This window comes from Hemitrygon akajei, chromosome 5 (genome assembly GCF_048418815.1).
Source record: "Hemitrygon akajei chromosome 5, sHemAka1.3, whole genome shotgun sequence".
Taxonomy (NCBI): Eukaryota; Metazoa; Chordata; class Chondrichthyes; order Myliobatiformes; family Dasyatidae; genus Hemitrygon; species Hemitrygon akajei.
In genome coordinates, this window is record NC_133128.1 from 172,802,283 (window position 1) to 172,827,425 (window position 25,143).

The 25,143-nt window shown below is 37.0% G+C and overlaps 1 protein-coding gene and 1 long non-coding RNA gene across 7 annotated transcripts in view; one reads left to right on the plus strand and one right to left on the minus strand.

Annotated features, from left to right (window-relative positions):
* Nucleotides 1–25,143, plus strand: part of LOC140728469 (uncharacterized) — an 80,770-nt gene that overhangs the window by 44,337 nt on the left and 11,290 nt on the right. Inside the window, exon 2 of the long non-coding RNA XR_012099083.1 lies at nt 19,423–19,561. This is a non-coding gene — a long non-coding RNA (uncharacterized lncRNA). The remainder of the gene's footprint in view (nt 1–19,422; nt 19,562–25,143) is intronic.
* metap1d (methionyl aminopeptidase type 1D (mitochondrial)) overlaps nt 1–25,143 on the minus strand; it is a 130,926-nt gene that overhangs the window by 37,118 nt on the left and 68,665 nt on the right. The gene's annotated exons all lie outside the window — the stretch shown is intronic.

Below are 25,143 nucleotides of genomic sequence, written 5' to 3' on the forward strand. Positions count from 1 at the left end.
TGAAAGGACTAGATAGGGTGAATGTGGAGAGGATGTTTCCTATGGTGGGGGTATCCAAAATAAGAGGGCACAGCCTCAAAACTGAGGGGCAACCCTTTAGGACAGAGACAAAGAGAATTTTTTTTTATCCAGAGAGTAATAAATCTGTGGAATGATCTGCCACAGACTGCAGTGGAGGCCAAGTCCATGCATATATTTAAGGTGGAAATGATCGTTTCCTGATCAGTCAGGGCATCAAAGGATATGTCAAAAAGACAGGTGTACTGGTTGAGTGGGATCCAGGATCAGCCATGATGGAATAGTGGAGCAGACTCGATGGGCTGAATGGCCTAATTCTGCTGCTTTGTCTTATGGTCTTATCATCTGTTTTGGACATCACTGAGGGATAAGTATAAGCCAGAACAATGTAAAAGCTTTAATGTTTCTTCTTCATATAGAACTACGGGTTCTTATACATTTGCCTACATATCTTGATTCAACACTTCACTTGATAAATAGCACCTCCAGAAGGCATCTCCCATTGACACTGAAATGGAATGATAGTCTAGGTTATGTACTGAAACTTCAGAGATGGTGCCACTACTGAGCCACCACTGTCACAAATGAGCCAGTAGGTGTACAGATTTTCACTTCTATAATATCGGTCATTTCCTATTCTGAGGTCTCTGATGGGAGAGTCATTGACAAGAAATGTTGTCTCTGCTGCTCTCTCCACAGATGCTTCCTTCCCTGCTGAGTATTTCTGCAATTTTCTGCATTTGTTTCTTCTTTCCTGCATCTACCTTTTTTTGTTTCTACTAACAAAGGTTTTTCAAAGATGGACAAGATAACAAATGACAGTGCATGATAGTTTCCATTTGTTCATAGAATATGCTGCAACTAGTCCTTAATAATTTAGTTTCCAAATGATTTGACTAGTTGTAGCATATTGGATGAACAAATACCTCCTAAAATTATCGTAATTAATTACGATTGGGTTCAATACGTTGAAAGACACAGTTCAAACAAAGCAAGTTTTCATAATCTTTAAATTCATAACCTTTAGCCTAAGAAAGATGAACATCAATTCCGACTTTGATATAATCTAATTCAATTGTCCTGCACTTTCTTTGCATGCTGCAATACTTCCTTATGTTTATACTTAATAATGCTTTACAAAGTTTATGGTTAGTCAATGTTTCCAACTATTCGAAACACCAGGATCTTCCCTGTAACTCAGAATGTATTAACTAACTTCGAACTCTCAAAAATTATTAAAATAAACTTTAAAAATATAGTACCTATTGTGGCCCCAAGTTTTCCCAAAATGCTTCAGAACAATTAATTGCTTTTGAAGTGCAGCCACTGTTGTAATGTTGGAAAGGCAACAGCTGATTCATGCAAAATATGCACTCACTAATACAATGTGATATTGATTAGATAACCTCATTTTTGATGTTGATTAAAGAATAAATATTGGCTAAAATACCAAGGTTAACTCACTGCTCATGCTTGAAATTACAAACGTTTGTATATCAGTTTTTGCCATCCAAGAGAGCAGATGGGAACTATATTTATTGTCTTATCCAAAATATGGCACTTCTAGTAGTAAAGCACTCTCTCAATACAGCAGTGAAGTGTTAAGCCTGGCTTTTTTGTTTTCAAAACTCGGGAGTGGAGATTGAATCCACAACCTTCTGATTCAAAGGTGAGAGATCTACAAACTGGCCATGCTGATACCATTATTCCATTTAAAAAAATTGTATGTTTCTATACTCATTCAAAACAGGACCTATACAATTATTAATTGATCCATTGAGACATACAACATGTCTGAAGAAGCAAAGGGAACAAAGTAAAATAATTAGACTAATTTAGGGAATTCTGCGAAGCTCCCCTCTGAAACTTGAGGCAAGTCAAGCAGCTTCAGAAGATGCAGTGATCAACTCCTCAAACCTATGTTCCCATCTAGCGTTATTCTGAAGAAGTAGGTTAAATCCATCATAATTACATGAGTAATCTATCAAAGAGATTTTTTGGGGGCATGGATGGACCTGCCATTTGTTACTCATTTCTAATTGTCTATGAGCTGAGTTAACCACAATGATGAATCCAGATTCATTAATGGACCAAACTGGGTATGGATGACAGATTTCCTTCCTTTAAGGTCATGAGTGAAACACAAAGATTTTTACATTAATACAGCAAAGTTACTGTATAGCTATTGCTACTGGAAATAAAATATTTTTAAAGACATTATTTAATTACTTGAATTTTGATTTCCAGGTAGAACCTGAATTCTTATATCTCGTACCGAACTATCGCCACTTGCTCAATAACTAGATTATTCTGCTTCAGTAATGATTCTGTGCAAATAAATATACTGAAGCATCTTATCCAACTTCTTTAATTTACAGTATCTGTTAGTTCACCTAGTTCATGTTAGTATCACTTTCCAGTAAAAATATCACATATACCTACATAGAACCCATTCACTGAATCATTTTCGAAATCTCAATTATATCACACTTTGAAATTTACAATTCTTTGATGAAAACATCAGCTATTTCCAAGTCTAATTAACAGCCAGAAAGCCCTTTGTCAATTTATTCCAAAAGTTTTAAAGGTTTTTAGTTACCTCCAAACTCTGCTAACCAAACCAGCTAGTCTTGAGGAAAAGACTCTGCCTCATAGCTCCATCAAAATGGGTTCAATCCTGATTTTCTGGTATGTCTATTTGAAAACCATTCATTGTCTCTTTGATGCTGCATCAACCATCAAGCACCCATTTACATTTTAAATGGTTCCCAAAGTAGGTGATATGGGTGGTGGGAGTTTCTAAGAGGGTGATAAAGATAAAGAGGGCATTGGTGGGGGGAAGTGGAAGAGGGGAGGTCTCTTGGTAGCAAGGGGGCAGCTGAGGGATTGCAGGGATTTGTTAAGTTAACAAATGAATTACTTATTATAAGCATTTGATCCTCAGTGCCTCATAATTGATTACAATGATCATGTAATCACCTCATCTCTTGCTAACCCTCTGTTCTCTTAGATCTTGCGCGATGTGCATTATGTGCAGTTGTTGAGAAGCAATGTGACACTTCAGTATTTCACATTGCATGAGAAATCTGGGTATTATGACATCATAATTTTCCCCTTTATTGATTGCAGCATTTGAGGTTGGACTTGGAAACAAAAGGCAATTGACTGTGGTTATTAATCTTTAATGAAAATGGCAGAAACAGAGCAAACAACAAAGAACTGTATTCAGTATAGTATGGGGTATCTGAAATATCAATTTAACCAACATCAGCCAATGTGTCTGTTGTGTGAAAACGTTTTTTCAAATGAGGCAATGAAACTGTTCAGGCTCCTTGAACATCTGAAGGGAATGCGCTTTGATAAAGCAAACAAGAATTTGGCATATTTTCAGTCACTTTGTGAAAACTTTCAGAAATGGAAAACACATCAAAACATGTTTGACAGCACTACATAGCAAACAGTAATGATTTGCTTGCTTCATACAACATTTCATCGCTTATTGTCAAATCTGGAAAGCCCCATACAATTGGAGAACTGATTCTGCCAGCAGTAAGGGAAGTTCTGAGTACAGTTTTGCATAAGTCACCAGACCAAATAATTAAAGCGAATCCACTCAATGACAATTCTGCTCAAAGATGAATAGATTAAATGTCTGAGAATGTGGAAGACATATTGTGCAACAGACTTAGGACAATGGAATTTTCTCTGTATTTGGATGGGTGCACTTTGTCAGGCAATGAATCTTTGCTTCTAGTCTATGTTCACTGCATAAAAGATGAAAGCATGATTCAAGAATTGTTATTTGGAAGGGGACTAGAAACAGATACGAAAGGAGAGTCAATACTTTGGGTTGTTGAGCACTTTTTCAAAGAGAAGGATACTCTGTTCACCAACATTCTTGCTGGTGCAATAGACAGGACACCACCATGAGTGATTATTTTCTTGAGAAAAGCTCTACCTAACATATTTACCATTCACTTCATAATTCAAACTACATCTTGTCACAAAAAAAAAGTGATCATTCCACAAATCGTTAAATATTGTTATCACAGCGGTAAATAAAATAAAATCCCATGCTCTCAATTCTCAACTATTTTGAGCTTTGTAATGAGAACGAATGATGAGTAGCTTGAATGGTTGCTGTTGCACACAGAAGTCAGATAGCTCTCAAAAGGAAACTGAAATGTTTTTATGCACTTTTTGAAACTGTGATAAAATCCTTTGAAAACTCAAATCCTTTACTCAGTAATTGACTCAAGAATATCAGGTATGACATTGCTTATTTGTCAGAATTATTTGCAAAGTTTAATTAAATCAGTCTTCAATTACAAGGAAATTACGTAAATATTATAAAAGTTAAATCAGTCATCTCCATGTTTCTGTCCAAGCTAACCCTGTTACGTCACTGTAACCTTTTCCAATTTCTGACCTCTCTGAGTTGCAAGAGAAAGAAAGCATACCTGATGATGATCTTCAAGAATACTGTACCCACTTGAGTGAGCTGCATAAAGACATACCAGAGATTTCAGATCTTCTTTTGATCCAAATTCCAGATTGGGTAACAAATCTGTTCCTGAACATTAGTAATGAGGAATTAACAGGAAGGTTGGAGGAAGAACTGACCTTGCTTCAAAATGACTTTTGAGTTGAAACCAAGGTTCAAAAAATCATATCAGGACTTTTGGCTGCAGAAAAAAACTTGTGAACACTATCCTGCAACAAACACAAAATGCTGGGTGAACTCAGCAAGCCAGGAAGCATCAGAAACCTGTGAACACTATCCTGCACTGTGGAAAAAGACTAAAATGCTCTCTATTGCCTTTCCAATGACATATTTAGTGGTGTGTGGTTTCAGTAGAGTCACTCAACTTCTTTCAAAGCAACAAAACAGATAGCAAATGACTGAATATGGGGATCTGAAACTCCTTCATATGACATTCAGTCTGATGTTGAGAAGCTGATGCCACTGGACCAAGCCCTTCCATTGCATTGAAAGGTGAAAAAGCAATAAAGTAATGAATTGTTGTACTACTAATGTACGCTCTAAAATTGTTGATGAAAATTGTTTTTATTGTAATTAAATAATTAATTTAATTTGTAACATGGAATAGTTTTGAATAATTTTTGCAATTATTTGTCACTGCTTTGGATGTGCAGTTCCTATTTTCTTTGATTTGCACAGTAAATCAAAATTCTTTACAACTTTATATAATGGCCGGAAGAGGGAGGGCACTGGTCTGGGAGCCAAGGCGTAGTAACCCAAAAAAGTTTGGCAACCACTGATTTACATTAATCCTATTGTAATCATATTTTTACATTCTTGTTAACTCATCTTAGATTCTACCGGTCACTTGTATCAGGGTCAATTTACAGTGGCTAATTAATCTACCAACCAACGCATCTTTGGGACGTGAGCGGAAAGCACACAGAAGAGGGTTCCATGAGCGTGGGGAAATGTGCAAAACCCACACAGACAGAACCCATGGTCAGGACTGAATCTGGGTCTCTGCCCCAGTGAGGCTGCAGTTTTATTCGCTGTGTTGTTCACTCTATTTCTAATATTCAAGAACAAATACATGTGTTGTAAATAATAATAAATGAATGTTATTTTTAAAATAGTTCAAATGTAATTGAAGTATCAAAGAGAAGAAATAATGTAATAAGAAATAAAATAATAAGGGATGTAGTAAAATAAGATAAAATGAGTAAAAGAAGCTCACATCATTCTGTTCATAATTTTCATTAAAGATTTATACCCAAGAATCAAAAGACTCAATTCCTAAACGTGTCGATCCCACTAAATTATTAGGGGAGAGTCAGTTAAAAGGAGGACTGCAACTAATAGCAGAGGACATTTGTAGCTAACAGTGGGGAAAGAATTAGTAAATATAGCCCACAACCGACAAATATTTAGAAGGAACAATAGAGGGCATTTGGTTGGGTTAGGTTGTTCTCCGATCTTGGCAATTCAGTTGCAAACATTTCATAACCATATGAGGTGACATCAATAGTGCGCTGTTCATTTGCGGTGTGTCCTCCAAATGTTTGGCCTTTATATACTTATCAATCAGCTGATTGGTCATCATTACGGAAACTCAATTGTGACGTTGGGACGGGTTGCGTGGCAAACTCCGTGCATTGCACTCTGGAATTTTGCCTGCATTGGTTTATAAATAGGAAGGCATTTATTATTAAGAAGGTGTGAATATAGAAATTTTAAATTACAGATAAATATATCACTGTGCTGTAGGCTCAGAACATAATAAAAAAAAACAATTCAACTAAAGGTTATTTTCCTAGAAGGACAGAAGAAAAGAAGGGATATTTTGCTAAACCTGTATGGAATGTTGGCATATCAAGAGAACTATGCATTGTTCCAGTTTCATAAAATTAAAAGGATACTGATGCAACGGACAAGGTTCAGATAAGATTTACAAGAAATCATACCTTGAAAGTTCAAGTAAATTTATTACTGAAGTATGTACATATACTGTATAACAAATACAACCCTGAGATTCACTTTCTTGCAGGCACACACAGTAAATCCAAGAAAGACTACACTTAACTGGAAGGACAAACAACCTATGTGCAAAAGATAACAAACCCTGTAAACAATTACTATATATTTAACAGGAGGTTAAATAAGCATATTCTGAAGAAGAAAAAAGAGAGTTATACTGATAGATTTAGATGAGAGATCTATCCAGCGAGGAGGCTTGAATAGAACATAGATATTGGAAATGGGCTGGCCGAGTAAAATAATCAGTTTTTTGAGCTGTATCTCCTAGACAAATGTATTTCCTGGTGATTTGTAGTCAAGGAACCCCCATCAAAATGAATGTCTATAACAGTTCTGACATGTGTAGGATCAGAGCAGGAAATGCCTAAGGGCAGTGCTGGGAAATCACAGCAGGAAGAAACTATGGAACTGAATTTCCTATGGATGCCAGTGATGAATTTTACCACTGCCTCCAGCTTTTGGCTATCAGAGGAAAACAACAATTAAAGATCACACTCTAAAGCAGCAAGTCAGTGACTTACCAGGCTCAAATGATCAATGGCCTTCTGTTTGCTTCAAGGGCACTGAACACTTAAAATAGCCATCTCAAAGCTCTGGTGAGATTTTTCACATTGACTCAGAATAATCCAATTTGCCATTAATAGGATAAGCAAACTAACATCACCATCTTCTCCCAGAATAACATCCCAAGTACAAAGGCTGGAACCACACTCAGCTTTGATTAAGGGGTTACAACACCTACAACTGGATGCAAGGTACTTGAAATAAGAACATTCTACCATGGCTCTCTCTCAGCAACAGAAGGCAAAGAAAAACAATTCATGGATGTTCTCAAACATCTTTGAAAAATATGTAACATACTAATTAATTCCTGGGAATCTGTATTTCATGACCACTCAAACAGAGAAAGACTCTTAAGACACTGAACATCTTTAGTTTCTTTAATAGGAGATTTGATGATTAATAGTGATTTGATGATTAATTTGATGATTAATAGTGAAAGGAGCAAAGAAGCTTTTAAGCAAGTCACCCACACACTTCGTCAAGTACTTCCAGCCCATCTATAGCAAAGTCTGCAGATCATACATGGACCTTATTTGCTAATTCAGAACTCACAGATCTGAAATGGAAGCAAGTTATCTTCAACATCAATGGACTATATAGAAGACCCGCCCTGTTATTCTCCTGTCTTCTTATGCAAGTGACAATTTTTGACCACATTTGACATGATTGAATGTGACTAACCACCCCTGTGTTAGTATGCCATACATGGAAGACAAATAGGAAGGCAAATAGTATTTTGGACTTTACTCAAAAGATATTGAGTACAAGTATAAAGAGGCCTTACTGTAATTATATAGAGTAAGGGCCTCATCTCCCAACCTACAGAATGATGTATGTTTGATAGAGGGAGTACAGCAAATATTCAACAGATTGATTATTGCTCTGGTGAGGGCCATCATCATGCTAGAAGCAGACCAGGCTTCTTCTCTCTTGAATTTAGAAGAATGACAAGATCCTATTGAAAATCATAATGTATTTTACAGAGTAGACTTGGCTGGAGCATCTGGAACAAAGGTCATCACAAGTCTCTAAATAAGCAGTTGGTCAATGAAGGCTGAAAAGAAATTTCTACATCCAGAAGATGGTCAATCTTCTGAAATCTCTTCTCAGTTTCTCTTCATGCATACATTCAAGACTGAGAATGATAGATTTTTAGAATTGTATTTATCATTGGATATGAAGTTAGTCCAGAAAGTAGCACTGATGTAAAATATCAGCCATGATCTTGTTGAATGTAAGACCAGATATGATAGGCCAACTTATATCTTACTCATGTTGCTGATTCAGAAATACGAGAAAATCTGCAGATGCTAGAAATCCAAAGCAACACACACAAAATGCTGGAGGAACTCAGCAGGTTAAGCAGCATTTGCAGAAAATACTGAACAGTCAATGCTTCGCACTGAGACCCTTCATTGTCTTGATGAAGTGTCTTGGCCCTAAACCTCAACTGTTTGCTCTTTTCTATAGATGCTGCCTGGCCTGCTGAGTTCCTCCAGCATTTTGTGTGTCATGCTTCTGTTTCATATGTTTTTATGTATGAAAATTCTGACAAAAATTTTGATATAGCCTGCTTTAAAAGGAAAATGGTCTTCCAAACATAGAAATCTATTTAACCCTGCCTGAAAGTGTGCTTCTGTTCTTCATCTTCAAATTCTCTACCTGCATTTACACCACCACTACTTATTTTCCATATAACAATGAACAATTACAGCACAGAAACAGGCCATCTTGGCCCTTCTAGTCCGTGCCGAACGCTTACTCTCACCTAGTCCCACCGACCTGCACTCAGCCCATAACCCTCCATTCTTTTCTTGTCCATATACCTATCCAATTTCTTTTTTAAATGACAAAATCGAACCTGCCTCTACCACTTCTACTGGAAGCTCATTCCACACAGCTACCACTCTCTGAGTAAAGAAGTTCCCCCTCGTGTTACCCCTAAACTTTTGCCCCTTAACTCTCAACTCATGTCCGCTTGTTTGAATCTCCCCTACTCTCAATGGAAAAAACCTATCCACGTCAACTCTATCTATCCCCCACATAATTTTATATACCTCTATCAAGTCCCCCTTCAACCTTCTACGCTCCAAAGAATAAAGACCTAACTTGTTCAACCTTTCTCTGTAACTTAGGTGCTGAAACCCAGGTAACATTCTAGTAAATCTTTTCTGTACTCTCTCTATTTTGTTGACATCTTTCCTATAATTCAGTGACCAGAACTGTACACAATACTCAAAATTTGGCCTCACCAATGCCTTGTACAATTTTAACATTACATCCCAACACCTATACTCAATGCTCTGATTTATAAAGGCCAGCATACCAAAAGCTTTCTTCACCATCCTATCCACATGAGATTCCACCTTCAGGGAACTAGGCACCGTTATTCCTAGATCACTCTGATCTACTACATTCCTCAATGCCCTACCATTTACCATGTATGTCCTATTTTGATTATTCCCACCAAAATGTAGCACCTCACACTTATCAGCATTAAACTCCATCTGCCATCTTTCAGCCCACTCTTCTAACTGACCTAAATCTCTCTGCAAGCTTTGAAAACCTACTTCATTATCCACACCACCTATCTTAGTATCATCTGCATACTTACTAATCCAATTTACCACCCCATCATCCATATCATTAATATATATAACAAACAATATTGGACCCAGTACAGATCCCTGAGGCACACCACTAGTCACCGGCCTCCAACCTGACAAACAGTTATCCACCACTACTTTCTGGCATCTCCCATCTAGCCAGTGTTGAATCCATTTCACTACTTCAATATTAATATCTAACGATTGAACCTTCCATGTGGAACCTTGTCAAAGGCCTTACTGAAGTCCATATAGACAACATCTACTGCTTTACCCTCGTCAACTTTCCTAGTAACCTCTCAAAAAATTCAATATTTGTCAAACATGACCTTCCACGCACAAATCCATGTAACTGCTCCTAATCAGACCCTGTCTATCCAGATAATTATATATACCACCTCTAAGAATACCTTCCATTAATTTACCCACCACCAACGTCAAACTTACAAGCGATAATTGCTAGGTTTACTCTTAGAACCATTCAGTTATTCTAAGGAGGCCCCAAAAAATCTCCTCATGCCTCTACAATGGCATGGAGTCAATTTCTGCATACATGCCCATGACATTCAGATCTAAATGTCAGGCTCTTCTCACAACCTCACCACCATTTGTACTGTCAAACTACACCCCCATGTTTAAATGGGTACATCACAACTTCTTCCATCAAGGAAATAGAAGTCTTCACACTTTTCATGTGTGACTAGAGTATAAAAATTCCTGCTAATTAATTATCTTAGTTCACTCCCAGACCACACACTAAAAGTGAGGAAATACTTCGGCATGCTGTAAGCTAGCATAGTCTAGTGAAACTGTGATGCACAAGAGTAAAATTGAACATGTGATCCAGATGTGCTTCACAAACCCTGGATACAATATCAACTTCTTACCCATAGCAAACTTGGCCTCACCTTATCAGAAATATTCCCTTTGTCCTTTCCATACCTCTCTGTCTGCAAACTAAACCAATTTAATTTCTTCACTTCCCAGTTCTGATAAAGTCTTCAATCTAAAACAGTACCTGTTTCTCTTCTTACGGATGCAGCAAGGCCTGTTGTGTATTTCCAACACCTTCAACTTTACTTATCAACTACTTGAGACATACAGATCTCAACTCCAGTTATTATTCCTCATTTCTTTATTTCCTATGTATTAATACTGAACAATCTGATCAATAACAAAACATATTTTTTCTTTAATCTGTATTGTCAACAGATTGGCTTCTATTTCTCCAATAATGCTGTTTATCTTGCCAGTACTTTTGGCACTTTCCTTTATGCTTTTCTGTTAAAGTTGATAAAAAGAATTATTTTCTTACACTTAGCTGTCTACTGTATCTCTATTGACTCGCTTTCATACACATGCAGCTTTAAACTCATGAGTCAAATGAAGCATTATTGTGTATATGTGATACATAAAAATGTTAACATGTTCAAATTTAGTGAGTTTGAGTCTGTTACAGTGAGTCTGTTACTTGTGTTTTTCATTACTTTGAGCTCCATACCCATTCATCTTCTCTAGAGACTGGAATTAAGATCTGATTGATCAGCCAAAAGACCTTTAGTATCAATAGTTAGACATCAGTTTGTGCTATATGTCAAGGCTGTTGTACATAAACAATATTAAGCTACCCATCTCCTGCAGACAAGGATGAAAGCTCTCTGTAAGCATTCTTTCTCTTCCAGTGGCTTGCACTTCTGTAAAGATTAACTCAGCATGCAAAGTCCATTACAGTTGTACGTTCTACCTCAGAGAGAAAAAAAAGAAAATCACTTTAAAACTCATAGATTGCCTCATAGGTCAGACTTGAAACCATCTTCAAAGGGAACTGCTCAGTACTTTTCTGTAAATGGCACTACTTTAGTCTACTGAAATTCCAGAGGTATTTGAACTATTTTCTTTGCAGTTTGTGGGACTGTTTTCAGTATTTTGTTGGAACATGACATCTAGAAGTAGGGTCTGCTAGACATTTTTCTCCCTCAACCCATAGCTCAATTTTGTTTTGGGTAGTTTGTAAGGTGATGAAAGTTCAAATTAATTACATTTAATGAGGGAAAAGCAGAATCTGGGAATAAGAAGAATGATGTGAAATTGTATATTCTTAACTGTTGAGAAAGAAAACAAGAATGATGGAAAAGAAACTAATGGCAGTGAAGTCAACTCAGATACAGAAAGATAAAGGAAAAAAGGAATAATTAATGGAAAAGTAACAAGTCAGGACAAAATTTACACTATTATTTAGGTAGCTAAAATATTAAATTCATTGCCTGAATAGGAGTAGTTGGATAACACTTGACTATATTATTTCATTAAATGGCAGAAGCTAACTGTATGGGATGATTTTCACTTGTAAACTAGGTGGTAGACAAAATTACTTGAAGCAATTTTAGACAGGTTAAGATCAACACAGTGATGGAAATAGTTAAATGCCTGTAAGGACTACAGACAAGTATATACAACAAAGGAAAATAAGTAGCTGAGTAAGAGCAAGAGATCCTGTTCTTCATTAGATATTCCAGTAAATACAAAAAAATTTAAATTTAATTCAGTGCACCAGCTGATGTGAAGTATCCTGACAAGTATTTTTTTTCCATTAAATCCCTGAAAACCAGTGGTACAACTCCAAAAGATGAATAAAAACTTATATTTTTCTATAATTATAAAGAAATATACAAAGTACATTGAATAGCCAAACATAATTTGTAGATCCTTAATAGTGCAGATATACAAATCACTTAATATGTTTACCATGCATTTTTTTTTCACAAGGTCGTTCCTGAGAGTTTCAACACACGTAAAAGTTTAAAGTAATAAACCATTGAAAGCAGTCTTGGAATAACTTTGTAAAATACTTTTAAAAATGTAAGTTATTCAAAAGTTACTTAATGAATTCTCATCCAAGTCTCACAAATATCTTCTATTTAAAGCAATAGAAGAACACCTCACTGTACTGCCTGAGACACGACACAAGATTTGTGGAAGAATTATCCCTAAAAGTAGTGAGCAAACAGCTTGAAAATTTCTACTTCCTGTTCAACTATATACCATTTGGTGTCAGAGTGCAGCCTGTAGGACAGTAGTAAACTGCCAACAATTTTTCATCAGAACATGCATGTGTCAGAAACCTGAAGTTGCTGTAGGTTTTATGGAGTACTGACAAAGAACATTAAAACATTTATTGGTAATTCCCCCCAACATTGGGATCAAATAATTACATTAGCTCAAGGTGAAAAATATCTTGCAAAACTGAAAAATGAATTACAAAATATTTTTGACAATATCTTTGATATGACATTACAAGATGCGATACTGAGTACAATACAACATGGGGACCTGCAAAGGAAATTTATGGTGTTTGGTAGAAAGTTGAAAAGCAAGATCTCTGAGGTTGTAATCTCAGAATTACTCCCTAAACCACATACTAGTGAGTATAGAAATAGAATGGTAGGTTGTATGAATGCATGGTTTAATAGTTAGTGCAGGAAGGTGGGCTTATAGTGACCAGTATGAGAAGGTTGAGCTGCATCTGAAATGGAAGGGGACCAATCTCCTTGCAGGTAGGTTTTACAAGTGCCACGTGGGAGGCAAGGAGTGCAGTGGTGGTGGTGGGATTGGTGGGAGATAGGATACAGAATTACAATACAGCAGGTAGGAAGTCTAATGTACGGAGAATATAAAAGGGGAGTTCAGCAACTCCTCTGCCATAATTATTCTCAACATTTGGAATCTTGAATTGGTGCCCCACAAGGCTACACCCTCAGCCTCCTGCTCCACAACAACACACTCATGGCATGACCAGATTCTACTTTAACTCCACCTACTAATATGCAGATCTTGCAGATACAAAATTGCACTGTATCACAAATAATTATGAGTCAGAGAACATGAAGAAAATAAGAGAGCCTAGTGACTTGGTGCCATGACAACCTTTCTCCCTCAATGTCAGCAGAACAAAAGAAATGGTCATTGATTTCAGGAAGGGGGGCAGTGCCTATAACTCAAAGTCTTCAATTCAGGCAACATCTTTGTGAATCTTTTCTGAGCCTCTCTGCCTTAATCACATCCCTTCTTTAGCGTAGTGATCAGAGCTGCAGATGATACCCCAAGTAGGCCTTAATCAACATTCGTACAACTGTAACATGATATCCCAACGCTTATATTCAGTGTCTCAGGCAATAAAAGCAGGTTCATCATATATCTTCCTCACTGCCTTATTTACTTGTATCCGAAGGTCTCTCAATTCGAGGGTCCTTTCTAGGATCCTGCCATTCACTGTGTATTTCCTGCCTTGGTTTACTTTCCTCAAATACATCACTTAACACTCATTTGAGTTAAATTCCATCTACTTACCTTCTTGCTTACTTTCCCCGATGATCTATATCCTGTTTAATGATTGACATGATTGAGTGGGCTGAGAGGGTTTGTTTCTATGCAGTATTTTCTATGACTCAATACATCTTATGGAATAGATGATTCAATCTTCAAAAAATAATGAAATTCTTCCTTTATATTCCCCCTATCACTTGGCCACTGTCATGGCACATACGATGGTAAAGAAATCACATTAATTACTCCTTTAATTTCATAAAGCCCTGGACTTAGAAAGGAACCTGTAAAGTGAAAATCATAGGAATTCTTAATTTGTAAGTTACACTAGCTATTCCTCTGGAAAAAATACTTATGCTCATTTCCCAAGGATTTAGTGTTTTTTTGCTAGCGTGATGATTCATTGCCATTAAGGACCTCTTTTAGGTATATATACAGGAATTTCCCATTCAACAGAAAGAGTTTACAATTCCAAAAAAATACAAACAGATTTCATTTTGCAGCCAGAATCTCACATTGTCATAAAACCAGATGTTAAAGACAAACCATTATTTTAATAATCAGGTAATAATGTTTATTCAAAGTTAAAATAAACTACAATGCCTTTTACTAAATCTCAGATAAAACCTTTCTAGTTATTTTCTTTATACAAAACCATAATGAAGAACATTAAGAAATACAAAGAGTAACTCATTCACCCCTTCAGTTCTTTGCTATTCAGTAACAATACATATGATCTTTAACCTTAGTGCCATTTTTCTGTCCTAACTCCATAGTCCATGATTCAGTTAATTTCCAGAAATCTAAACAAAAGAATTATAATAATCTAATATCAATTCATCATGTAAGGCAATTCAGTATGAAAACAGCATTCTTTAGGTTTTGGTTCATTTGTAAGTGCTTTGATTTCACTGATATTATCTGATGAGCTGCAATTGTTTGCAGAAAGCTCTGTGCAGCTACTGTTATTTAAGTCATTCATCTTAACTAACTGCTTTGAACTGATGACCATGCACAGCTGATTGGATCCTAAGTGATGCAGGAGTGAATGGTTACATCCTTGCCCTTTTCAATGATAATTGATCAGTTTCTCAGCAAAGCAACAAACAACATGTTTGCAGCATGATGAGTGGAAAGTACAGGGTTGATCATGATTTAATAATAAAGGCAGCATATTTTCAAATGCATCTCCTTCCTTGTTTGTTTAAAATCTATGTAAACAGGATCATATTGCAACTATGTCTCTTATTAATCTGCAAAATTAAGGGCTCCACAGGACCTGAAGAATGCAAATATTATCCGAATATATTTGAATTTTAAAAATATACACTTTTTCACTAAATCACTAACAGTCCAAAATGTTCACTAACATTATAAGCGGCTGCAAGGTTCATCTAAAGGGAATAGTCAGTCAGCATCTTGATTATCAATATGTGAGGCAAATAATTCCTCAGGATACAGTGAATTTCAATTGGCAAGGAACTATGAGGTGCAATGGTAATGTTCTGCCAATAAGAACTATCAAAACTACCAGAACATTTTGTCAAGAACCTCTGCTCCATCTGCCAAAAGCGAAATTTCCCAGTGACCAAACATCTTAACTCTTATTCTCATTTCTGCTCCGACATGTCAGTCTGCGGCCTTCTCTTTTGCCACAATGAAGCCACTCTCAGGTTGGAGGAGTAACACCTCGTTCCGTCTGGGTAGCCTTTGCCCCGATGGTGTGAACATCAATTTCTCCTTCTGGTATTTTGTCTCCCCCTCTTCTTTTATTCCCCATTCTGGCCTCTTACCTCTTCTCCTCACCTGCCTATCACCTCCTCCTGATGCCTGGTGCCCCTCCTTCTTCCATTCTTCCTTCCTCTTCTATCAGATTTCTTCTCCAGCGCTTTACCTTTCCCACCCATTTGGCTTCACTTATCATCGTCCAGTTTTTATCCCGTCCCCCTTTTTATTCTGGTGGATTTCCCCCTTTCTTTCAGTCCTGTTGAAGGGTCTTGGCCTGAAATGTAAACTGTTTATCCATTTCCATAGTTGCTGTCTGACCTGCTGAGTTCCTACAGCATTTGGTGTGTGTTGCTCCAGAATTCATTAGGAATTAGTTAACAGATTTAGAAAACAGTTTGGGAAAAGTTGCGTAGTTATATTCTGATCCTCAGCTTCCTAACAAGAAGACTATCTGTGCGGATTGGTAATAACATCTCCTCCTCACTGACGATCAACACCGGTGCACCTCAGGGGTGTGTGCTTAGCCCACTGTTCTACTCTCTCTCTACCCATGACTGTGTGGCTAGGCATAGTTCAATTACCATCTATAAATTTGCTGCCGATACAACCACTGTTGGTAGAATCTCAGATGGAGATGAGAGGGTGTATAAGAGCGAGATATGCCAATTAGTGGAGTGGTGTCACTGCAACAAAAGAGTTGAGTGTGGACTTCAGGAAGGGTAAGACGAAGGAACACATACTAATCCTCATATAGGGATCAGAAGTGGAGAGAGTGAGCAGTTTCAAGTTCCTGGGTGTCAAGATCTCTGAGGACCTAACCTGGTCCCAACATATCGATGCAGTTATAAAGAAGGCAAGACAGCGACTATACTTCATTAGGAGTTTGAAGAGATTTTGTATGTCAAGAAAAACAGTCAAAAACTTCTATAGATGCACCATGGAGAGCATTCTGACAGGCTGCATCACTGTTTGGTTGAGGGGTCTACTGCACAGGACTGAAAGAAGCTGCAGAAAATTTAGTCGGCCCTATCTTGGGTACTAGCTACAAAGTACCCAGGGCATCTTCAAAGAATGTCTCAGAAAGGCAGGGTCCATTATTAAGGACCCTCAGTGCCCAGGGCATGCCCTTTCCTCATTGTTACCATCAAGTAAGAGGTACATAGGCCTGAAGGCACACACTCAGCAATACAGGAGCAGCTTCTTCCCCTCTGCCATCCGATTCCTAAATGGACATTGAACCCATGAACACGACCTCAGTTTTTTAAATATATATTATTCCTGTTTTTGCACGATTTTTAATCTATTCAAAAAAATATAGACTGTAATTGATTTACTTATTTACATTTTTTTTTGCAACACATGCTGGTGATAATAAACCTGGTTCTCATTCTGAAAAGAAAGAAAGCAGGTGAAAATGAATAAAAATAGTGTGTGTGTGTGTGTGTGTGTGTGTGTGTGTGTGTGTGTGTGTGTGTGTGTGTGTGTGTGTGTGTGTGTGTGTGTGTGTGTGTGTGTGTGTGTGTGTGTGTGTGTGTGTGTGTGTGTGTGTGTGTGTGTGTGTGTGTGTGTGTGTGTGGTGGGGATAGAACTCTGTAAAATTGTTTGAATGTTCAGAAGGTTGATAATTGATGTGGAGGAGGGTGCCTTTAACATAATAACACAAAATTTGTAGAGAACCTTGAGCAATTCAAATATATGTTTAGTATTAAGCAAAATCAATAGCATTTACAGTGATCTGACCAGATTAAATGGATAGGGCAAAGAAAAATAGATAGAATTTTACTGTGAATTGCTACAAAGTAGATATTTTGGAAGAAGAAATATTTTGACACCACGAATGAGTACTATTTTAGATAAATCTCAGAGTACCTGCTATTTCCTGGAAATCTCCCATCCAAACATTAACTCAGCATGTTCGGCTTTTAAAGTCAGTTGTAAAAGGCTGGTTTGTAGCTGGTAACATCAGTGTCAGGCAAGAGTAGGTGCTGTTCTTCTAACCCACCTATTTACAATATTCCTTTAGTCCATTTATAATAATCTTAAACACATTTGGTAACAATAACCTGTCTAGTCCTTTACTGAAAACCTTTAAGGTACTTTGCTTCAGTACCTATGCCTGGTATATACTTTTGACACATTTTGAATAATTTTAGTCAAAAAACATGATCCATTTTCTATTAACATTTATTTATGAATATAAATCCTACTTAAATTTAGTACATGCAGAAAAACTTACTTGAATCTGGTCTGTACAATTTTTTCATAAATTTAAATTTTAACTTTATTCTGAATGCTGAGTAATGTCTACCTTTTAATCTTCTCTTATTCTGTATCTCAGTAATTACAGACATCCCTGTAAACATTAGTCCAGATGTAGATTTAACTTGGCTAAATATAGATTTTGAATGAGTATCGCAGATGCTTTCATCCTAATTTACTCTTTGCATTATAAGAGCATTTACAAATGATTTTACAGATCTGTCCACTAAACCCTAAGATCTCTCTTAGTCTCTGACATCACAGTTACATTCCTAGTTAGCACCTTATCCCCAGGAATTGCTCTCAAATCCCAAGCATATTTCATGGATTTAAATTCCATGTCCAATTTTTTTTAAGTACACTGCGAACATGAGTTGTAGAGTCCTTAAAGATGAATCCATAGGTTGTGGAATCAGTTCCGTGTTGGGATGATTGAAATGATCCCCTTTGGTTCAGGAGCCTGATGATTGAGGGGTAATCACTGTTCCTGAACCTGGTAGTGTGGGACGAGGCTCCTATACCTCCTTCCTGATGGCAGCAGCAAGAAGAGAGCATGGCCTGGATGGTGAGGGTCCTTGATGATGGTTATTGCTTTCCTGTGAAGGTACTCTTTGTAAATGTGCTCAGTGGTGGGTAGGGCCTTACCTGTGATGGACTGGCTGCATCCACTGAACTTTATAATTCTTTTTCCTTTCAAGGGCATTGGTGTTTCCATTCCAGGCCGTAATGTAACCAATTAGGATACTCACCACTGTGTATCTCTAGACATTTGTTTTAAATTATTTGCTGAATTTGCGCAATCTTCTAAGAAAGTAGAGATGCTGCTGTGCCTTCTTTGTAATGGTACTTATATGCTGAACCCAGCACAAATCCTCTGAAATTAACACTGAGGAAATTAAAGATGCTGACTCTCTCTACCACTGATCTGATGAGGATTGGCTCATGTACCTCCAGTTTCCTTCACCTATACACAATAATCATCTCATGGGTTTTGCTGGCATTGAATGAGAGGTTGTTGTTGTTGCAGCATCATTGAACCAGATTCTCAACCTCCCGCCTATATGAAAATTTGTCACCACCTTTGATTCGCTCCTTAACAGTGGTGTTGTCAGCAAACTTAAATATGGCATTGGAGCTGTACTTAGTCTCACAGTCATAAGTATAACACAAGTAGAGCAGAGGGCTAAGCACACAGCCTTGTGGTGCACTTGTGCTGGAGGAGATATTCTTGCCAATCCAAACTGACTAGCATCTGCAAGTGAGGCAATTGAGGGTCCAGTTGCACAGCGAGGTACTGAGGCCAAGGTGTTGAAGCTTACTGATTAGTTTTGAGGGGATGATAGTACTGAATGCAGAGCTGTCGTTAATGAAGAGTCTCCTGATGTATGCATCTTCACTGTCCAGGTGTTCCAGGGCAGAGTGGAGAGCCAATCTGATGTTGACCAGTTGTGACAGTAGGCAACTTGCAGTGAATCCAAGTCGATCCTCAGACAGGAGTCAATATACTTCATCACCAGCCTCTCAAAGAACTTCATCAGTGGATGTAAGTGCTACTGGACAATAGTCATTGAGGCGGGTTACCATGTTCTTCTTGGGCACCTATATAACGGAAGCCTGTTTGAAGCAGCTGGGTACCTTACGACTTCCAAAGCGAGAGCTTAAAGTTATCAGTGAACACACCAGACAGTTGTGCAGTATTTGGCCGGTTACCCCATCTGGGCTGGATGTTTTCTGTGGGTTTACCCTCTCAAGGATACTCTCTTGGTGGCTTCAGTGTCTGGAATAACAGGGTCATCGGGGGCTGTGGGAATTTGTGAAGGTGCCTTCATGTTTTGATGGTCAAAGTGAGCATAAAAGGGATTGCACTCATCTGGGAGCGAAACCTTCAAGAGTTGCATTCAAGAGTACTACATTTGGTTTTGGCATGTCTAAAAGGATATACAAGCTTTGAAAGCTGTATGTCTTGGCTCTGTACTATGCTGTTTAATTATATATGAAAAGACCAATTTCCCCATGCACAGTTCAAGCTAGTTTTTCAAATCATGTTCTTAAGTTTATGCAAATTTTACAGCTTGCAAATTTGAGCTACAAATCTAGACATAGTATCCCTTCAGCTTTCAGATTTAGTAAGCTGATTCCAATGGGTTTGTATTAACATTACATGTTTTACGTGTAAGACCATAAGACCATGAGATATAGGAGCAGAAGTAGGCCATTTGGCTCATCAAGTCTGCTCCCCCATTCAATCATGGGCTGAACCAATTCTTCCAGTCATCCCCACTCCCTTGCCTTCACCCCATACCCTTTCATGCCCTGGCTAATCAAGAACCTATCTATCTCTGCCTTAAATACACCCAATGACTTGGCCTCCATAGACGCTCATGGCAACAAATTTCACAGATTTACCACCCTCTGACTAAAGTAATTTCTCTGCATCTCAGTTCTAAAGGACGTCCTTCAATCCTGACGTCATGTCCTCTTGTCCTAGAATCGCCTACCATGGGAAATAACTTTGTCATATCTAATCTGTTCAGGCCTTTTAACATTTGGAATGTTTCTATGTAGTATCCTTCATCTGCAATCAGGAAATGCTTAGCATCCAATAAATCAGAAAGTTATGAAGATAAAATCATTGATACTAATACAATTTGCATTCAGAAAAAAATAAAATTAGCTTTGATACACCAATGACCAGTTCTAAAATAACAATGGAGAAAACTAAGAATGCAAATAATGCAATTAATTTATGGAAATGAGCACCCTCCTCTGAAATCATATTAAAGTTAGTAGTTAACATTCACCTCTGTTCTGAAAGGAAAGAAATAGGTGAAACTCTGTTTAGAGCTACAGTTTCAATAAATAAACCACACCAAAAGAAGAACTCACTGAAACTTACGAGGTGTGCAAGGCATGAATATAGAAGTACAGAACTGAAGTATAGCACTGACTTTAATAAAGGTTACTTCAATGAATGCTCACCACTATTGATTTTTTTCTGTCAACAGTGAAGTTGTGCATTTAGTACATCTGTTGCATGATGAATGTCTGTATTATAATGCAGCACATTAATAACACATATTTAGGCTTAAGGAATATAAAATGTAAGGAATACCACTGTGCATGCACAAAATACATTGAAGTAAAATTTATTTTTAAAACTGGAAACACATTCCTTTAAATTTTAATTATCGTTGCAGATATTTTAACAATTGTTTACTTTTTCTCAGTCACTTTTAATTCTCTTTATAAACCTATTTGTCATTACCTCTGTGTATCTTCTGTGCACCACTGCATGCTCTATTTACAAGCAAATGAAAGCCCAAATACAGAGTAGTACTACAGTAGTAAGCCACAGTGCAAAAACACAAAGAAAGTTTGTAGACAAAAGTAAGCACAATGAATGTTTGGTGGGGCCTGAGAAATTGGGCTACTGAATATATCTGCACAAAACCTTGTGCGGAAGATAAACATGCAGAAAAGAGCCAAAATAGATTGAAAGAAACTGCCAGAAAAAATGAGGCTGAAATATTGAGAATAAAGTAGAAGCCTATGACAGAGGTACCACAACGAATAAAGCAATGTAACAGCCAGAAAGGAGACAACATAGGTAAACTAGAGAAAACAGTTCAAAAATATCATGAAACCAGAAAGCCAGCTATTGAACACAATATTTTGTTAATCATTCAACAATATCTTGTTGTTCACTCTATTTAGTTCACTGTATAATATATCACTCATGCTCTTATAAAATATTTATTCACTTTTTGTTCAGTGTTTTTCTTTTTCACTTAAGAGCAATGTTATGAAATACGTTCATAACATACCAACGAAAATATTATGTAGCCTATACATACCGATTCATCAAAACAGAAAATGTAGAAGTTACAACTGATAAAAGAGTAAATCCAACTGTGTAGTTTAGTACAGTAAATAGAGTTTTCTTGACTTACAGAAAATTTGCCTCTTAACCTATCATACTTGTCATCAAGGGGCTACAGAATCAAAGTAGTTATATATCAAAAATATCAAAGATATGTAAAACCAAGAAGCAGGCTGGTTGGAGCGTAGATCTTTCTCTGCAGTGTTTATGATGGTCCTGTAAATAATTCAGTTAGCCTATTCATGGACCAATCTCATACCAATCACTTACTTTATTAAGTGAAACAACGTAATTTCTACTTTTGTGACAACTTGGGTAACTGTGTATTTTAGTGTAAGAGAAAAGCTAAATACCATACACTTCCTTTTCCAGCAGTAAGGAAAAAGGAAAATTCTCAGCAGGACCAGTATCTTGAAAGCAGGATAAAGTTAAGCAGGAACTGTAAGAATAGTTGGAAAATAGCATCCCTGCATTATAGGACTTAGAACAATGGTAATAAAAAATATTATCACCAAAATTTACAGTAAATGTAGTTTCTGTCAAGTGCCTACTACCTATGTGCTCAGCATTTCAAATCCATAGTTACTTGGCAACCTAGAATGTTTGTTTTATTATGATCATGATGCGTGTGCAGATTAGGGATTGCAGAAAATAAGATCAGTATGATCATTCTCATTTGAATATACTCATCCTAAAGTTTCCATTCAATCTTGCTGTCCCTTGTAAACACCAATAGCAAATAATAAAAGCACAAAATAAGGTTGATCCCAAATTGAAAAATCCAGAGCTAAAATTACTGCAAAATCTTATCTGATTCATCAAATTTTGCTGCCATTAAACTTCCCTTTAACTGTGAAATAATACAATTACTCTAAATTGCATGTGATTAGTTGCATCTCACTGCATTTACATCAATGTGAGATGAACTAAACTCCCCTGATAGACAGTAGGACAATTTGCACCAGCTCATTAGCACAGTCATTATAAGGCTCATTAAAGTGTGAGTAATCTGCTGGGGTGTTTGGAAATTGGAGTGAAGGTTTAAGAAATTGAAGATTGCACCAGCAGGCTAGTGGAGTAATAACTTCGGAGGAAAGAGCCTGAGTTTTCTGAACATTTCCAAACTAGCAATAACAAAAGGCAGCCAAAGAGAAAAGGAAAGAACACAGAAGTATGAGAAAGAATACAGAATTTCCATAAGTTGAATATCAAATCTTCAACGAAGAAGCAGAGGAAAGACTGAATACCTGTGTGAGATTCTCACAAAAATGATTACTTATACTTCTTGAAGTACAGCAGCATTGAAATAGAAAGATAACTTTCACCATCAGGATGTCTTAAGACTTTGCTGTTTCATCATGCTCCATGTTGTCACCTCACTCCACTTCTGAACTGATTTTGTTTCTTCCTCCAGCAACACCTGTGTGTCAACCTTAAGAAAACCTCCTCTTTCCTACATCTAGTCTCACTGAGTTCTGTTTCTCCCTTGGTTTGTGCTCCACTCCCATTGTCAAACAAATTCTATGCTATATTTGTAAAAATATTTCATAAAGAGAATATTAATTCTATGTATTCTCAATGAAAGGAGATTGAAGGTTAGACTGACCTAGGAAAAGTGACAAAGGCACGGTACCATACTAGTATATTAGCCAATGCAGTGCCTTGGATAATATCCAAAGTGTATAATAATAGAGTATTATTATATTAGCTTTCCAACACTGAATTTAAAATGCTCAGAAATATAAGGCCTTCCTGAAACATTGATGTAAATGCTCCCTTAATTGTTCAAAAACTTTATAAAATACGTGGCTGCAGATCTGTATGTATAACATTAAAATATTACAAGTAAAACATGATCAAAAAGGAATTCATATTTCCTCCCATTTATAATCTAAATTTAAAATACTTGCAATAATAATTCTATAACTTTTGTAGCAGTTTAAACAAGAACAAAATCAACTAACTGTATATATCTTGAACATTATAACTGTTAGAAAATAAGTAGGTAGTAGTATTCATTTTTGTTCAGTTTTTTTCCTTGATGAATAAATAAGTAACATGCATTACTGCAAATAACAAAAACAGAAACAGCCCATGTACGACTCATAAAAAACACTGGGGTACAATTCACATTTCAATTGTGAAATTAAATGCATTTTTCCAAATAGAAAATTAACACAATTTCAAAGGGAGCACCTTGAAATAGAGTAGGTGCCAACAACAGTTTGAGGGTATCTGAATATGGTATATACAGCTTTATGGTAAAGAGTTAACTTGTAGACAAAAAAGGAAGGCATCCAGCAGCCACTTGAATGTGAGATTTTTTTTTGTTCCCCTTGATGCATACCGAGCTCTCCATTATTAGTCCTAATGATGGAAAATTGTAGTGTTGATACAAATCTTTTTTTTAAAGCAATGGGCGGGAGCTCCATTTGTTAGTAAGTTCTTTGTGACTGAAAGCTATGGATTGTACATCTACACTGCAGAAAAGGCTGGATGCTCTTTCCATAGCACAGCTAATTACTCCTACTGTGACCTTGCTGATCTGCAATGCTCCCCCCTGCATCTCATCTGCACGCCTGGTTCTGTGTGCGCATGGTGTCAGAGAATATGAAAAACCATATAATGAAAGCAGTTTCATGATGGAAAAAAGGGCTACTGGAGTTGCACTTGGTACAAAGGAGGTTCAATTATATGAGTAATTGTGATAATTTAGTCCATTCATGTACCCTTACTTGATCAAGAATAAGACTCACAAAGGAAAATTACTTTAACAAGAAAATAGATCGAGGGGGAATAAAGATAGGAGGAGGGAGGGAGAGAGAGGGAAAGAGGGGGTTGGTGATGAAGAGAGAAAAACAAGATGGAACAAGAAAATAGATATATAGAGGGAAGGAGAACCAGACACAGTACAAGAGAGATGTGATAAAAGCTGACGTGCAGCTGTGTTACACAATTAAATTCAATTTTTTTTAAGCAATTGATGAATGCAACTACTGCAAATGTGCCTCAGTTAGCTATCATTTGTTGTTCCGTGACAGGAAAAGGATAATTACCTCTCAAAGTGAATCAAAAGACTGACATGCCCTTTAGACACAGTCATGAATGCAGAGCTCGACAGAATGCTTGAATAAGAATTCTGGAGCTTTTTTCCCCCTTTATAACTGAACAAATTTTGTTCGATATAATGTAAGAACACCACCAGCAGATGCATTAAACCCTGGGAGTTCTGAGACACTAAGTAG